General features: G+C 44.1%; 1 non-coding gene across 1 annotated transcript; it reads left to right on the top strand.

Moving 5' to 3' along the window:
* Positions 1 to 5754: 5754 nt before the first annotated feature.
* Positions 5755 to 5826, top strand: trnae-uuc (transfer RNA glutamic acid (anticodon UUC)). The gene has a single exon. It is a non-coding gene; the product is annotated as a tRNA-Glu (tRNA).
* Positions 5827 to 6044: the final 218 nt, after the last annotated feature.

The raw sequence follows: 6044 nt of genomic DNA on the forward strand, positions 1-6044 counted from the left end.
CAAGAATGAACTAGCAAAGCAAAGTTTGTATTCAGTTTGGGGAACTCTAAAATCCGTTGCAGGTCGTTACTGCGGGCTACTTGCTGGAGTAGTAAACTGGTGGTTTCCATTATATATTAGAGTGTGCTGCTGTGACTGATTGTTTTCCAGGTATTAGTCAGACCCCGTGTGTCTCCATGTAAACTGAGATATTAATATCGGCATCACTGTGACGGTGAATCACAGCCTTTCATGTAACGCTGCTTCAGTCCGTACAGACGCTGTATTTCTCTCAAATGAAATGAATATTGAACAATGTGAAAGTGTCTTTGATGGATGCAGCTAAATATACGTACTCGTGCATATTCATGAAGCGATGGCAGGTTTTCTATAATGCATATTATATAAATGTCGAATGCTGTCTTTTTTCTGCTCTGTTTGTGTCTCTCATTCTTATTCTCAGTTTGTCTCTCTTCATCTTTCCCGTCACTCTCAGCTTCCCCGATGACTCATTCTCTCTCTCCCTTTCTGTCTCTCTACAGTATCCGTCCATCCAACACCTGTTCGCTGTGCCCATTTCTCCACCTCCCTCCCCCTGGTCTAATATTTCCAGCTTTGTTTTTCCCTCCTGAAGCTCGCTGAAGAGACTTATATTCCATTTTATCTTCGTATTGTCTCATTTTATTTGCCTCTGCAGTCCTGAAATGTTGAAAAATGTTGTATAAATATACCATATTATTATATATTATTATTATTCCTGCAGTCAGTTTCAGTATTAATACTCCATTCCCTCCATCTCAGCGCTGCCTCTCCTTTCCCTCCAGTTTTGCTTCATTTCCTGTGTATTGTTAAATCCACCGCTATCTGTCACACTGTCTGTGTTTATCTGCAACAGCTTCCACTACATATATATTGGCTATTAAAATGTTATCTGCTGTGTCATTTGGATGAGGTCTAAAAGCTCACAGAGATGAAAACAGGATTGAATCTGTCAGGGAGAAAGCTGGAGGGGAAATCGGATCTCAGCCAGGCGGAAACACGGCGTGGGGTGGAGGAAACGTCTTGAAAACAGCTGACAGGCCGAATATTGCATAACTAAAACCTGTGTTTACAAATGTATGTCATCATGTCAGGACATCAGGGTGACTTTAAGATAATCAGGACATGTAGGCAAACAGCAAACTGGTCTGTCTCACAGGTTCTGATGATCGCAGTTTGGTCAAAAATATGCTTTTTAAGTGACATTATGTACTAAACTTAGCAGCACTTACGTTATGAAAAGAAGTCAGAAGGTAGTTGGACCACCATCAACTTCACAATAATAAGATGCAGGCTGAAATGGGAGAACACAACAGGTCCTAGAATAGATCCTTGAGGAACTCCACGGGTCAGAAGATCAGTCACTTTGTGTTCCTTGAATCCATGACTGACAAAGAAAAGACATAAAGCAGCTGGAAGATAATGATTAAACATTTAGTTTGACACAGGATGCGAACAGTCACATGATTGTTTGACCCATGCATCCACCCAAAAGCTCCTCCAGACACAGACTTTACTGGTCTTTGTGCTACGTCACCTGACATCCAAACGTGAGTCTGGGCAGGTGGAGCGAGGAGCGGTGTCAGAGACACGCACGGCGTCATAACTCGATGCGTATGCAGTGAACGTGTGATGATAACAGATGTATTTGTTCAGGTGAGCAGGTGAGAGCTTCATCACTGTGAAACATTTTTTACAGTGTAGCTGCTCAGGCTGTTTGCCAGAAAATATCTTAATGTGGCGCTCAGACCTCGTGTTGATCTAACTCATTAGCATCATTATTACGGAGCCTGAGGCAGAGCGCTCCTCCTCCTCCTCCTCCTCCTCCTCCTTCTCTTTTCATCCCCCTCTTGGACACTTGGCACCATCATCTTTCTCTTTTCCATCATTTTGATCTGGAACAAGGGATGAGGAGAGAGGAGGTGTTCCAGGGAAAGGTGGAGTACGAGAGAGAGATGAAGCAGATGTCTCTGTGCCATTAAGAGAGTAATGAGCAGAGCTGGAAGTATCCTCAACACACACACACACACACACACACACACACACACACACACACACACACACACACACACTCTCAGCAGGGGTGAGCTGCAGGGTCCAGTTCTACAGAGCGAAGAGACGGCAACACCTGGCTACCTTTCTGTACAACATCACAGACGATCTCTCCCTCTCCTCATGTTGAAATATTTTGTCCTGCAGCTCACGCTCACTCTGTGTAGTGTGTGTGTGTGTGTGTGTGTGTGTGTGTGTGTGTGTGTGTGTGTGTGTTGGGACTATTTTTTGACAGTATTCTTCCACCCAGTACATCTGTGCCAGGTCTCAGTATGGGCATATAACATCTTTGTACAGATGAAACACACATGAGTGATGAGTGAGGTTGAAGGTGCTGGAAGCTGGACTTTCAAACGCTGATGTTCAGGTTGCTGCAGCACGGTGGAAGACGACCTGTGGCATCTGTAGGACTTTTGTCTGTTTTTACTATTTTATTTTGAAAATCCACTGGATTCTCTCTGCTGTTTCTGTGTCTGGTTTCCTGTCAGCTCGAGGTGTTCTGTGTTAAATTGACACGGGCTGCTCGCGGCGTCCGTCAGAAATAGGCCCGCTTCTGGGATGGTTCTGAACCGGACCACGGACACACACAACAAGTGAACGACGACGAAGAACGCCGTGATGTTTGCAAGAGAAACATTTTGTGTTTCATCACATACATGCTTCTCTTTACTGTGTGTGTGTGTGTGTGTGTGTGTGTGTGTGTGTGTGTGTGTGTGTGTGTGTGTGTGAAATATGATTGTGCAGTCCCAGGTGATTCAGCCTCTTTACAGTTTCTGTATTTCAGCCGTAGCCTCAGTTAGGATCCTCCCAGATGACAGACGCTATCCTATCCAGCCAAATAATCCCATTACACACACAAACACACACACACAAACATACGCACACACACTTGCACACACACTTGCACACACACTTGCACACACTCATATCAGACACAACAGGATGCCGTGGGGAGCATCGAAATCCTTCAGAAATGAACTGAGCCACAGAACAGATTCCCCCCAGCAGCAGATAATGTGCATTAAAATGCACAAAGAAGCACACACACACACACACACACACACACACACACACACACTGTCACCAAACACCTTCACACCACAGACTCCTCTTTCTATAGCCTCCTTCTCTTCATCGTCAGGTTAACACCTCACACTCACCTGACCTGTGTGGTTTACCTGAGCTGGGTGGGTGAAGATCAAGAACATCGAGGAGTCGAGGAAGCAGAGAAGAGAACAGGAGAAAATGTGAGAAGAGAAGAAGAGGAGGAAGCAACATATGAGGAGGAGACGAGGAGAAAGGACAGAGGAGAGAGTGGAGGGGATGAGGAGATACATGGAGAGAGGAGAGGACAAAGGAAGGAGGAAATAGGAAATAAGAACGGGAGGAGGAAAAGAAGGGAGGATGACGAGGAGCTGAAAAAGGAGAGGAGAAAGACGAGAGGATGGAAGAGGAGGATGAGGAGGAGGAGAATAAAAGGAGGAGGAGGACAGGTCTGTTCATTCATGAAGCTTCAGTCGCTTCATTATAAAGAAGGATCTTTGAATATTACGTCTCAGGATCAGTCTTAAGGTTTGTCTTAGAGACTGGAGCCGCTCTGCTGGTCGGAGGATGGAGTCCTCGAGACTCGTCCTGTTTGACCTCTGACACCGTGTGTGTGTGTGTGTGAGAGACAGGAACAGTGTGTGTGTGTGTGTGAGAGACAGGAACAGTATGTGTGTGTGTGTGTGTGTGTGTGTGTGTGTGTGTGTGTGTGATAAACAGTGGGCACTAATGTGTGTGTCAAGTGTTATATATTTTTGGATGTGTTGTGTGTGTTAACACAAATGGATGTGTGCACTAGTGTGTGTGTGTGTGTGTGTGTGTGTGTGTGTGTGTGTGTGGGCAGGCAGGTAGCTCATCTCAGCTGTCCGCAGGGTGGAAAAGGCACAGCAGTCTAGCCGCCCACACACACACAAACACACACACACACACACACACACACCGCCTACGTCACACATACACTTACACACACACACTTATACATATACATATAAATATAGTGTGTCGCTGTGAGCAGGCAGATGGACTGAAGCTTGCTCACTGCTGACAACAAAAACCAAATTAAACCATGCAGTGTGTGTGTGTGTGTGTGTGTGTGTGTGTGTGTGTGTGTTTGTGTGCAAGGATGTGTGTTAGTGTGTGTCCACCTGGTTCAGTATGGAAACTATTAAATAAGTCATGGGTGGTCACAGAGGAGAGCTGGAGACACAAAAACACCGTCTGGACTGTCACACACACACACACTGACTTAATAATATATAAATACAAACAATACAAAGAAAAAATATATATATTTAATATTTTATACATACTGTATGTTTACTAGTGTGCTAACTGTACTGTTCAGAGGTTCTGTCGCTGTGTTCGCTGTTAGACTGGACACTGCCGGTTCAGAGGTTCTGTCGCCGTGTTCACTGTTAGACTGGACACTGCTGGTTCTGTGGTTGTGTTCGGTCACTGTAGCATGGGGGCAGATTTCCAGTCAGCATGTAGCAGTTTGTTAACAGGTCATTTCATTCTGCTCATCGTGTATTTTATCTGGTTCTGACAAATGTTTTCAGTGTTGATGGTTAATTATTAACACTTCTTACAGACATCTACTTCTTACATCCTCGACGTTGAATACATTTTCAGACGTGAGGCAGCAGCATGAAAATCTTAAATTCAGACATGGTGCTGAACTGAGATAAAAAGCCGACAGGATATCTGAAGACGAGTCACAAAAACATCCAAACATCAGAGAGAGCTGGTCCACGAGGTGGAGGAGGGGAGAGGAGAGCGGACGAAGAGAGAAAATGAGAAATAAGAAATGTGAAAGCCTTGAGATGCAGTGATGCAGCTCGTCTGTTTCTGTCTCATGAAAACTGTAAAAACTGATTTATTTTCTCTGATTAAGAAAACTCTGTCTGTTGGTTTGAATCTGTTTAAACAAGTTTACTGTCATTGATCCGCAGAGTGCTTGCTGCTGTCTCACATGTTCAAACATTTGCAGCTTAAAAGCCTCCAACGTTTGAACAAAGATTAAAAATAATAGACGATAAACTCACTGTGGAAACAATATGATCTGCACACAGCTACTGTACAATAATTAAAAAGATTTACAGTTTAATTAAATTGAATTTGTCTCCCAGCATGAGTCTGGAAGTGATTCAGAGTTTAAGTCCTCTGTAGGACTGCAGTGTGTGTTGTGCTGACGAGGAGCAGCTCTCAGTTTAATCTGGTGAATTTACATCCAGGAACGAACTCGAACACTTTCACACTTCCGTGGATTAAAAAAATTCCTTCAAGGCTTCGGTAGCTGAATTCACAAAGACGCCCAAAGATTCACTGACACGCGTCTGTTCATGTATGTCAGTGCTGACGGAGGACCATGTGCATTAATGGGTGGTGTACTGTGAACCTCTTATTAAACACAGTCGTTGAACTACTGGACCTTACCTTCTATAATTCAGACAGATGTTTTGACTTTAGATTTACACGTGTACATATATCACTTCAGTTATTTAATACATCCTTTGTAAAAAGAAATAATAAAGACTATGAACTGTTGGATGCACAGTTCTCATGGACTGAGCCAGGCTCGCTGTTCCCACCTGTGTCCAGCCTTTGTGCTAAGCTGGCTCGTGGTTGAGGTTTAACTGGTCCCATGTGGTCTAGTGGTTAGGATTCCTAGTTTTCACCCAGGCGGTCTGGGTTCGATTCCTGGTATGGGAACTGCTACCTCTGGTAATTCAATCAGCCCCGTGTTAACACTCTGATGATGAACCTTGACAAACAAACAGATGTTGACACCACGTGACACCATGTGTTCTGATCAGCAAAACTATGAATTAGAGCCACTTTTTAACATTTTGTGGGAACCTGTAAGATTCAAATTGTGCACGCACACAAAGCCAGTTTTGTATTTTTACTGTCCAGTCGACATCGTGGAC

The sequence above is a fragment of the Larimichthys crocea genome, chromosome VII (assembly GCF_000972845.2).
Source record: "Larimichthys crocea isolate SSNF chromosome VII, L_crocea_2.0, whole genome shotgun sequence".
NCBI classification, from domain to species: domain Eukaryota; kingdom Metazoa; phylum Chordata; class Actinopteri; family Sciaenidae; genus Larimichthys; species Larimichthys crocea.